This window comes from Brachyistius frenatus, unplaced genomic scaffold (genome assembly GCF_029030835.1).
Source record: "Brachyistius frenatus isolate BFR_SWC_R1_liver_20210118 unplaced genomic scaffold, ASM2903083v1 Contig_31, whole genome shotgun sequence".
NCBI classification, from domain to species: Eukaryota; Metazoa; Chordata; class Actinopteri; family Embiotocidae; genus Brachyistius; species Brachyistius frenatus.
Genome location: NW_027210630.1, coordinates 3,895,172 through 3,907,680, shown reverse-complemented (window position 1 = coordinate 3,907,680; position 12,509 = coordinate 3,895,172). Strand labels below are relative to the sequence as shown.

At 42.6% G+C, this 12,509-nt stretch overlaps 1 protein-coding gene across 9 annotated transcripts in view; it reads right to left on the bottom strand.

Annotated features, from left to right (window-relative positions):
* mef2cb (myocyte enhancer factor 2cb) overlaps positions 1-12,509 on the bottom strand; it is a 70,892-nt gene that overhangs the window by 15,263 nt on the left and 43,120 nt on the right. The gene's annotated exons all lie outside the window — the stretch shown is intronic.

Here is a 12,509-nt window from a genome sequence, read left to right as displayed (position 1 = left end):
GGGTAATTGAGCTGGTGGTCTGGCAGCGGGTTGGGCAATGGTTCATGTTGATGGGGTGCAAGCAACCAGGGTGTGAGTGTTATATGACTATGAGGCATGTGGCCCAGGCTTAGCTTTCCAACAGGGTTCATCGTATTTAGGGAGCGGTACAAGGATGCTATGCCACTTATCCCAGTTATGCCCACCTGTTTAAAGACATCACACTTGTTGCCAAGGGCTGACACACAAGCCAACAACCAATCAGAGCTGTTGGAGTGCTCATGTAGCCTTAGAAGGGCCTTAGAAGTGCTTTCCACTTCACCACCCGACTGCCCTACTCTCATCTTCCTATGTATTTTACCCTTCTCTAATAGCTCATATCTGCTCCTTGAATTTGTTTATATATGTCACGGCACTTCTACATAGAGCCATTGATTGCCTTCAAAACAAGGCTTTGAGTCTGTCATTCATTAACGTCATCATTATACGAGGCACATCCAAGACTTAGAGTATTCTTTAAAATTACTAAGAGAATAATGATCATTGGAAAAAAGAGAGCTGCTCTCTCAATACTGAGAGAAACAGGAGTATGGAAATGAAGACCTGGCATAAAAATAGATTTTGGGGGAAATGGCAACAACACTTTGGTGCAGTTCACTTGTGAATAAAAATTCCAACATCTTCCAAGTAACTAAAATTTGCTCATTCTTAAAAATAAGTTCTGGCATCAAAGACAACTATCTATAAATTCAGAGCATTTTTGTTGCCTCTGGTTTACACGTGATATCTTTCACCAATATTTATTATTACCATGAAGTTAGATACCAGTTCACAAGAGAGAAAGATTGAGGCTATACCCACTGTAATATGTTTTTATTTAAAAAAATATAACTTTTGTTTAAACCTAGTGTGCACACTACTATGGCATTTTTTAACCCCCAAAACGATGACTTTTGAAAACACTCCTGATCTCATTTTCGTTTGAAAACTCCATTTTAGCCCAGACAGGTGGAAATACAGACATTCAAAAACGTTGACGAGGACACATACGTTTGCTTCCTGATTGGGTCGCAAATGTGTCCATCCTGGATTTGTCACGCCCCTACTGTGTGACCCTCTTAAAGATGGAAACTCACGACATCAGTCTGGACTACCAGGGGTTAACGCAACATGGATAATGAATTTCAGCTGTTGCTGACCTTGTTGTCTATGCTAGCAGCTGAAGTGTTGTTCAAATCTGCATTTTATAATGTTGTGACTTCCTACACGCAAACTATTATTCAAATGATGTGCCATAATTACTCTGGTCAGCGGCGTCATCAGCCATACATGGAGCATTTGGGTTTATTCGGTGTCCTGATATTTTCATCCTAATCATCCCACTTCTCGTGCCTACACCTGCCAACCTAACCAACACTGTCGGTCACAGAACCTGATGGATCACCAAATAAGGTGTATCACCAGTTTTGGGTGGCATTCTCAGCGTACGTGAATGATCCGGGATATACATTTTCTGGCGTGTTAGTATAAATAGAGATGAGGTGCTGAAACGCTACTGAACTCCTGTGCAGTTTAAAAGGCTGTTTTAGTGTGGATGTAGCCTGAGAAAAAGGGAGGGAGAGAGACAAAAAAAAAAAAAGACAAAAAGAAACATGTGAACAGTCACCCGGCATGCTACAGAGAATATAGTAAATGTGAGAGCTCATAAGGAAAAAAAGTATGACGAAGAGGAAAGACGGGAAAAAAGCTGTGTCTTCTTGCTAGGCTCTGTGTCTCTCTCTCTGTGGCCCCTTTGGAGGCTTGCTCCTAATTAAACTCCTTCTTCATGATGCTCCCTCATGACTCCACTCATTGGGCCTGTGTGAAGCAGGCACAGCATAGACAAAGTGCCCTACATACTTGAGACACTCGTCTCATTGGTACCCTTCAGCTTTGCACCCTCAGCTAAGCTGGCCTAGACTGGGTTGGTCTAAGAGGAACTACCGGACTACATTGAGAAAGCCTAAGAGAGGTAAACAGAGCTAGACCGAGATAGTCAGTGGCAGACATGAGCTACAAGTTAACTGATTCACATTGTCATATGCTTAGAGCGCTCTAATGTTTTAATTGCAGGGGAAAAAAATTCAGCCTTTTTTATCCATTTCATAGTTTGTGGTGTGGGTGATAACTTCATGTGGCTGTTGAGAAAAACAGTGGAGGGTATTTGGGTGTGAATTCTGGGTGGCCCCAGGGGGTCTGCTAGGGACAGCTGACGCCTGCCCAGAGCTCCTGCCATACCAGGATCCGTCTGCTCGGCATTCTGCCACCCTGCTCACCCTCTCCATCCCTCTATCCGTCTTTCTGCCCCCATCTTTCTGTCTCAGTCTGCCGCTCAGTCTGTCTCTGTCTCACAACCTCTTCCTTTCCCCACATTTTCTGCAACACTTCCACATTCTCAACAGAAGCTGAGTCAAAACACTGTTGGCTTGATGGGTACATCTTCATTTCTGATCGACTCTGGCTAGTTGATGGCTTGTGTTTGGAAAGAGCTCCAATAGTGACCATTCCCCTCTGCAGTTATCTTGGCAGTGGCTGAAGGGTACGACACATTCAATATTGTGTTTATGGCTATTGGCGACAGCCAGGCCACTGAATGTTTCTCAATGTCTTCGACCCAGTGACTGACAGTATCAGTCTACAAAAACAGTCAGTCAATAATAGGCCTTTTATATCTTCGTCAACCACAGTGTGATCTTCAGTATACACACACTATTGTAAGCAAAACAGACAGAAGACAATAAAGTAGCAGGAGTTAACCCCATAAATGGACCAGTTTATGGTTTTGCAGCAATTTTAGCAGTGGTTGGAAAACAAGTCCCTGACAGACAAGCAAAATATAAACGCAACAATAACTGTGCCACTTATGGTTAATCATGGTTGCTCTGTTGTTAAACTATAATAAATGGCACTAATTCTTTTTTTTTTTTGTTGCAGGTTCTCAGCCTCTGTGTTGTTTTGTTAAAAATGGTAGAGAAACAGACTCATTTACCCTGACTATCAGACTCCTAACATAAAAGAGTCCTTGAACACATGAGTGTATATGAGTGGATATTAATTATACGGATCATCCTTCACATTGTGAGAGAATTCAGGAGGTCTGGGTGCCACAGGGTCTACCTATATGCTTTACAGACTTTTTAGTACTAACTGGTTTAGGACCCCAAAGTGAATCAGAATACAATTTAGGTGGGCCCCCAAAATGTCTTCTGAAGCCAGAGGCATTCATTATGTAGGCATTATTATATGGCCATTCATGATTCACATAGAGTACAAAAATCTAAAGGGAATACTGCAGGGTTAACCTAAAATATATATATATATATAGTACATTTTTCTTTGAATTGTCTTTACTCCAATTCACAAACCTAAGATTTAAGTCATGATCATTTTGGGGGGAAAAGGGTGATACAAGTGTGGAAAACCACAGGGAGCCTGTCTGTTTTTACCAATTGACAAACTTAATTTTGTCAGAGCAGATGGGTAAGGAGCAATGTGGTTTAGTGTCAGTAGAATTAAGACAAGAGAAGGTAACACTGTCCCATCACAAATAAAATGGAGCCATGAAGTGGACCCGCTGTGGATTAAGACCGCCCAGCACCACTGCACAATAAGCACAATCAGGGTGGCCTTGCTGGCAGCATGGAAGGGGTAATAGTATGTTTGAGATGTGCTCTTATTCTCCTTATTTCTATTTCTTTCTTGGCCTGTCTGGCTCTCTCTTTCATACTTGCTCTCATTTTTGTCTCCCTCCCCTCACTCTCTCCCTCGCTCACTCTTTCTTTCTCTGCTTTTCAGAGTGGAGGGAACTTCAGAGGGATCAGGCTGGCTTAGTTTATTGGAAGCAGATGGCAGACCAAAGGCAAGAGGGCCACAGTTTCATGAAGCGTGGTTAGAACATGCCAGGACCATGTCGAGGGGCATGCCCATGGATGATGGCTACATGGTGTGTGTATGTGTATGAATGATTTGGGGGGAGATGGTTGATTTTTTTAGGTTACCAATCTGAGGAATGGGACCCCTAATCATAGTATGTCCCTGTTTTTTTGTTTTTTTTCAGTCATCATCTGTGCATCCCGATGCGCTGGTTGCGGCAACTATCGCATCAATGACTTTTCAGTGATTTAGCAGCTTTGAAGCCCCTTACTCCTGGTGCCCTGCTGCACTATAATCAGGAATCAGAGGCTGGCGCCTGGGATCCATCATCCCTGGGCAAAATGGTGGTGTATTCAGTAATAACGCTGACTAACTGTGTGATTACTAGCTGTCTCGGGACTACTAGATTGACTAAACATTAAAATAGTCAGTGAGAAGTACAGTAAAAAAAATAGATGAAAAGTGTCAGAGTAAGTGAGAGGGACAGAAAGCGAGAGGGACAGAGAGGGTACTGTGCGCAACAAGGTTCCTCCAAATTTCTCTAAACTGTGGCATTGTGATGGTGCATGTGCTAAAATCACTATTAAGAAGAGCCCACTGCAGACGAGAGCCCACTCACAGACACATAATCTTAGCTAGCCAGTACACAGCAGAATACCAGATGGTGCAGTGTTTCCCATATGGAAGAGACACACACTGAGCACATGTCAGAATCCAACACTGTTTGCTACAGCAGCATCCCAGCCCTGGGAACAAAAGTGGTCATTCAGACTCGTCACTACACTGTATAATTAGCCAGATAGACATTATGAGACACAATGCCAGCTCAGTGAAACTGGATAAAGAGGGCACTCATGTCTGAATCCTTAACCTACCCATCTTTCATCTCATCTAGACTCCCGTTTTGTAGTACTTTTCCATTCAAATGAGTGACATGAGAATGTGTCTATATATAATTTTCTGATGCAACATAAAAATCTATTTTGCCAAGGCTAGATTGTGTGTGCTTTCCACACACAATCTAGCTCACATGCTCATGCTCTATACACAGAAAATGCATATGACCCGTTTATGTCATAGATATTATCATACATGCCAGTATGTGACTGCACTGTCATGTAATCAATAAAGCTTTAATTTACAAACTTTAAGTTATCATCAGACAGTAACAGTGAAGCCTCAGCCAAATGACTCCAGTTCTGTGAGGGTGAAAATGGGTAAAACTTTGAAAATGGGTAAAACTTGAAGTCCCTTTCCAGCCACCCCCACCATCACCAGCATCACTAATCGTCACTTAGCGTCTTTTGTCTCTCTGCCTCTTATCGCACAGTGCCACGGCAGGAAAAGAGCGCCTGAGGGAGGCATTGAGTAACAATGACCAGCCGGTTGACCTCTATATTGTGACCTTGAGTTTCCACACCCTGCCCAAAGCGGCAATCATGGCAGCGGGGGTGGGGCCAGGGGGGAAAGCTCTCGGCAAGGCAGGGAATGCCATCTATAAAAATAGATCTTCATTATTCTGAATTTTCCACAAATAGTTTCAAAGAACAAGGCATCATTTCATCTTAATGGCTGGCGTGAATTGTTTTGGGCTGTGTAGTGGAAAAGCCTTGCCTTTTGGCAGCGTGGCCTCAGAAGTGGCCTGCCTTTTTCACTGCTCCTCACCACAGGGACCACATATTGGCACATTTCAAACAGCCTATTTTTAAAACCTCCTTTTGTTGTTATGTGAGTACCTCAGACTTCCGCTTTAGTATTGACCTTAAAAAACACCTCAGACAAGAAACTATACCACTTAGATGTGTCAGAGGTTTTGTTTTTGGTGGTCATCTGATGTGGAATAAAGTGCTGAGCATGTAGATCATGTATATTATCTGCCATCTTGTTTTTAACCTCTCCTAAAAAGTGGAAAATGGCATACAGCCTATAAAATAGAAACTCAGTAAACTTGCTCTCTTTTTCTCGCTTCTCTGGGTTTGTCACTTGCCTCTTTTGCAGACCTGCTTATTTAAAGTGTGCTTAATTCTGCTGACACAGATGATATAACTTTGCAGAAATGTATCTTCTCTGTAATAAAAGTTTTTGCAAACAACCAGAGAGGAAGGCTCTGTTTGGCAAAGTGTGGGGGTAGATCAACAAGATAATTAAATAATAGAGGTCTTTATTCAAGGGATCAAATGTTCATCGGCACGGTAGGGTGTCACACTGATGGTCTTGTGCATGTGGTCACCAAGGGCAACTCTTCTTGGTCGATCATCAGAAGGAGAGAGAGAGAGAGAGAGAGAGAGAGAGAGAGAGAGAGAGAGAGAGAGAGGCGTAGGCTGAATGAATACCCTGACACTTTGCTTACTCACTCCTCGATTTCAAAAACAACCCCCACCCACCCAGTTTAAAATACAAGGAGGAGGGAATGAAAGAGAGAGAGAGAGAGAGAGAGAGAGAGAGCGATCCCAGTACTATTCTTCTATCCTTTCCCAGCAAGAACAGCCAGCTAGGCAACTATATTTAGCTTCACCATACACTATTTTTAGAACACAACCACTTTTTGAGGCATTTATTAGTAAAAGAGCACATCAAATGAAGTGGTGGTTATTTTGTGGGTGGTGCTTCATGTGGCGAGTTCAATACATGCTGCCAGTTACATGGACGTGTAGTAACTGAAAGTGCGTACATGTAGTGGAGCAAACAATTTTGTATCTGAAGTTTCAAGCTGAAACTGAAGAGGACAGAGAGGGTTATATATACTGCATGTATGTTTTTTATGTTCTTTTTAAGGGAGGCCTTACAGTATAATATCTGGCAGGGGAGTGCAGATGAAAACTAGCCTTGAGCTAACTATGGTACATTGTTTTCAAAAATGGCACGCTCACAAGTCTTAAACCCAGCGGGTGGTAAATGGTCTGTACTTGTATAGCACTTTATCACCTTTCGGTCTCAAAGTGCTTTAACATGGTTTTCCCATTCACCCATTCACACACTAATGAGACAGATCACCATGCAAGGTGCTGCCATCAGGAGAACATTCACACACTGATGGATGGTACAACATTGAGAGCAACTTAGGGTTCAGTGTCTTGCTCAAGGACACTTAGGCATGTGGACAGGAGGAGCTAGGGATCAAACCACCAACCTTCCGATTAGTGTTCAACCCCCTCTACAGCCACAGCCTCCCTTGGGTGCATGGTTGATAACACTGATGATGGCTAATGACTGAAACGCGTCCATTTTTTTGACCACAATAAATCATTATATACTAATCTGATCTTTTTTAAATATGGCACATTTTCAGAAATGCTTACAAATGAATAAACACATTGTTTTAAACACTGCAAGTATAGATTTTACGCCGAGGAGCTTATTGAGAGTGGTCAAATTTCCTGCTCTTCAACATCAATTAACATACATCAACATTATATACTATCTGACATGTTCTGTGACGGTGTGCTATTTCATGTACACAGACTGTCATCAGCGTCTTTGTTTTAACAAACTGTGATACTGTTCGCTTGCCAATGTCAAAGGTTAATTTACTAAGTCAGTCAAAGCAGCTTCAGATCTAAATCCTCAACTCAAGGAAAAACAAGCCATGTTGTCGATCGCTTCGTCACTTGTAAATACTGAGCCTTTGAATGCTGTGGCAACCCCACCCCATACCTCCAGGCCATGACACACCACATGCACCTTATTTTAAAAACCACAAAATGACTTCACACAAAATTATTGTGGACAACTGAAGCACAGACGATATGATATGACTCTCTTATTTCTTTTGGATACCGACACATGAAAAAGAAATAGAAGATAAATTACATTCGAGTCAAAGTAATTATACAGTCTTTGAAAACCATGAGAAGAAGTCATTCAGTGAGCTGATCGACGCAGAAAACTCCTCAAGGCTAATGTTCTCCATACTGTTTAGAAACCAAATAAGCACGTAGAATAGCACACATGCTGGAAAATATTTTCACAGGAGTGAAGCAGAACATGAGCACACTGGCACTTCAGAGGGGGAGATCACATGTCCTGTTGATTTGCGATAATTTTCTGAGAAAGTAGAGAAACAGGCATTTCAACTAAAAAAGAAGAGGATTTTTAAATCAACCAAATTAGTCTGAAAGATTGTGCAAGACATGCGGCAAACTGGTGTGGCTGTACTATCTCTCTGACATACCTGCTTGATGTACTTTCTCTTTATCATTTCTTCATTTACACCCATCCGCCACCACCTCCACCTCCCTCACACTCTCCCTCCCTCCAGCGGACTGTCACTGGGCTGAAATCACACCTGTGCTTCTCACACATCTCGGCACACGGGTGAAACATACGCAGGGTGAAACATGGTGAGGGAGCTTTGCTGAATCTCATTAGCCAAGCAGGTAGTCATTAACAGAATGACCTTTGGAAATAATTACCAGCCTTCCTCCCTCCATCCCTCTTTCTCTCCCTCCCTCCCTCTCTTCTCACACTCATCCATCCCTCTGTCCCTCCCGTCCCCCTCTCATTCAATAGTCCCTTCTCGATGCGGACAGAGGGAGAGAAAGGGGAAAAAAAGAAGGGACAGAAATGAGTTGAAATAGGTGGGGAATCAGTTCCCTGCTGCTGCTGTTTAAGATTACAGGGTGAGCTGAACTTTCAGATTAGGTTAATCTGCTGGAAATGGGATTGGCCAGCGGCCCTCTTCTGGCAGGTAGGCAGGCAGGTCACTTCAGTACCAAGAGCCATGTGCCATTCCATGTGATAGTTGAGCCAATAGCATCAAAGTGTGCAGTCGTGGCTGAGGTCATCACAATGCCGTCAGGCCTGCAGGGTCCGAGCCAATTGTCACCGTGTATGTACACACGTGCACCAATGTAGTGTAGCCATCGTGAGAACACACGTATACAGGCCCAACACACTACTGTACGTGTGCCTACAGTATAAGCACCAATGCTTGCGTATACAGTAGAGTATACACAAATATTTCCTCCAATCAGGTTTTGCCCAGGCATTGAGAGGATAGGATATATCCTGCTATAACCACACACACACTAACCCTTTAGTTGTTTCGCAAACCTGTGTTCTTTGTTTTAAAAAACAAGGGAAAACAAGCACATTGTGGAACAGGGATTTGGCAAAGCCCAAGTGTGTTGGATTTGGGGCCGTTCAATCACAGCGAGAGCAAGCCAACGCCGCTTAGGTTTGGGCTAGAGCTGCAATCATCGGGAGGGGAAAGAAAAGGACTCTTTCATGTGCTGTTGCAATTAACTACCTCCATATCGGAATAATATATCACCAATAACAACTCAAAGTGATTGTTCTTAAGCAGGAATAAAATGAGAGGAAAGAGGAGAGATGGATCTTTTCTCTTGTCATTTCCCAACACCGCTCACTATTTCTCCTCTAATGCCGTTCACATGTCCAGGAAACTGGCCTGGCAGACAGTGAGTATAGGAAATCTATCTGCATGTTTGACTGTTTTATCTGGAGCCAGACTCAGAGTGTGCTGTAAACCTGCCAGGACAACACACTTGGACCGCGCATGGACATCCAGTGATCTAGGTTCTGTGTTTGCTTTCATTAAGCTATGAGAGCCTCGATGAGCTTAGATGTCTCTTTGAACACTTAGCATTAATTAAGTGGACTTCCCTGCTTGTTTATGTAAGAGCTGATAACACTGTGTATTCATTTTTTGTTACAGCCACTGAGGGACTTTCAGCAAGTTCAGATATCACTGGTCTGCATGGTTTTGGATAAAATGGAATCATTCAAAACACACAAAAAATACACGTCAGCCAATTGTTTCAAACTACCACAGTATTCACGTGAGTATGGGTTTCTGGTTGTGATGCATTGTGAACGTAATAATAATAACTAGGAGCCATTTTGATTAGCAATGTGTCTTTTGAATTACCACTTGGACTCAGAGGACGGTTAGCTCTGGTTTGTTGGTCTTTTGCTTTCACATATATTTGTAGAAGTGTCATTCCCAGATGAGATGGTTTTCAAGTGAGTCATCAAGACCTTCTTTACCACTCCTCTCTCCCTCTCTCTCTCCGTCTGTCTTTCTACCCCCCCCCCTATCTCTGTCTTTCACATACATAAATCCATTGACCCATGCATAAGTTAAATATAATACAAAGCAACATAGAGATTCTGTGTGTTCAATGAAAAACTGTGTATAAAAGGGAAAGACAGAAACAGAGTGAGAGAGGTAAGAGAGAAAAGCCCTCCAGCCTCTTGTAAACATGCTGTTGCTAGAGAGGCTGTGCAACGCTCTCAGTGCCACTCTCTCAACAACGCTAATTATCAACCAAAGACATGCTAATTACATAGAGCTTTATTGCTAATGTAGCAGGCCTCTATGCCAGCCGCCCACACTCTGAGCTCCGCTCCCCTACCTCTGCCTCTCCTCCCACTACACCTTCAGGCATAGCAGCAATAGAGAGAGAGAGAGAGAGAGAGAGAGATGCATGTATTTACTTACTTGTCCTTACTGGTAAGAACAAGAGCGTTTTATGAATTTAGAATTAGATATGACACATAGCAGATGCCATGTTTAAGATCTTTTTTTTTTTTTTTTATCCCTCTGTGTAGGGAACCTAAATTCCATTCACACCCCTTTAATCCAGCCCTTCATCTTGTGCTTGACCTCCTCCTCATCATCCTGCCATTTCAATAGGAAGTCCGCTTTGCTCCTGCCCTCAACCCCCCAAACTCGACAACCCACCCACGTTCCTGCACCTGTGACGTCGCTAACAGTGGCACACAAGGCTTACAGGGAAAGATCCGACCCCCCCCCCCCCGTTCCCCTCATCCCCCCTCCCTCTACACACACACACACACACACACACACACACACACACACACACACACACACACACACACACACACACACACACACACACACACACACACACACACACACACACACACCCACCCATGTTAAACGTGCGAGTGTCAGCCCTGTGGCCAATCCCTTTAGCACACCGCAGCTCAGGCTGAAGGCCTCTTCAGATCGATTTCTCCCGCTGTGAGTCGCTCAGAGAGTGCAGAGCCTGAGTCCTCCAGGGATCACATTGGAGGTAGTGCTCCACAGCACTCTCCCCCACAAGGCTCTTTAGCATCCTCCCCTGACACAGCTGTTTACACGTTAGCCATTCTCTGCTCTCTAATGGAGACACAGTTAAAGAAAGAGCTTCAAAGCAGTGAGCTTTCGTCACAGGCCCTTGCTGAAACATGTGACAACTCACTTCATGGTGGGATAATACACTGACTATAGAGTGAGTTAAGGGCTTGGTGCATAAAGGATGCGGGTGCATATAGGCACCCTAACAATTAAATTACACGCTGTATTAGTTCATGAAAATGATTTTTTTTTTTTCATCCTTTCTCCTATATAATTAATTTTGCAGAAACTGTGGATTTTCACGAGCTTTTCCAGAGATGCAAACTTAACTTTGGAGACACATCAGAAATGTAAAGTTTCTCTGATTAATTAATGTTTTAAAGTTATCACTAAGCAAACAAAATAAAAGCCTTGGCCACCTTAATCATTTGAAAAAGGCTCAATAATATAAATCACAGGAAAGGAATCCTGAATTAATTGTTTTTCTTCTCAATACAGTCCACGATAATGCAACAAGTCCACTCGCTTTGTTTTCATCATGAAGGCCAGTCATACGCTGAGTGCCGTATCACTTGATGTATGAACTACACTAACACACTGCATATTTGACTGAACCAAATGGATAAGGTGGAGGAACAAAAGCAATAATGACCATCGCAAGCCACTCTTAAGTTTGCTATATGTTGCAATGCATTATTTACTCTGTTTCTAACCTCCAAACATTGGGATTGGAATAACGAAAGACAAAGTCTTTGAAAGACAAAGACATTTGGCATTAGTCTGTAGATTGAATAGGTTTGTAGACAGGTGCAGGGTACTATCTAGAATAGCTGGCGAGAATCCGGTGGGCCTGTCCACCCGTGGGTGGGCAACACGCCCAACAACACCCATATGAAAAGATAAAACTATGTCCTATGCTGTTTGATCCTGTGTTAGACTGGGCAGCCCGTTGGACAGTCTGTGGCATTCATTAATTTCATCTCATTGATCCTCATGATTCCTTTGGTACATTTGATGTTTTTAAATACTGAGCCCACAACGACAGATTTATGGTGTAGTGCATGAATTATGACCAAGTGGATCCAATAAATTAACATGGTGCTGCAGTCAGGTTTCTGTTGAATTACAAACTGAATGTGCATAGATGATAAAAAAAACAATTGAGTATATTTGGACACAGTTGAGGCGTGCTGTCACCTCTAAGCCTCTTCCATTCTTCATGTTGTGTCTACTGTAATACTATAAATACTGCAAAAGACCCAAGCTAAATTTTAAATATTATAAAAACTAGGTTATATTTCTAAAAATTGTTTCCGCTTGTGTTTAATTTGCGAGAAGTGGGGGGAATGGTTGGAGTTGGAATCATGAAACATGAACAACATTTTAATGCTAAACGACAGGCAAACATGCAGAAAATAAAAACAGCATCTAGAATTATTAATTTAATGTAATGTTAATTTGCATACTTATCATAATATAAGCATTATATTACTTTAAGGATTCCGTGTAGCAA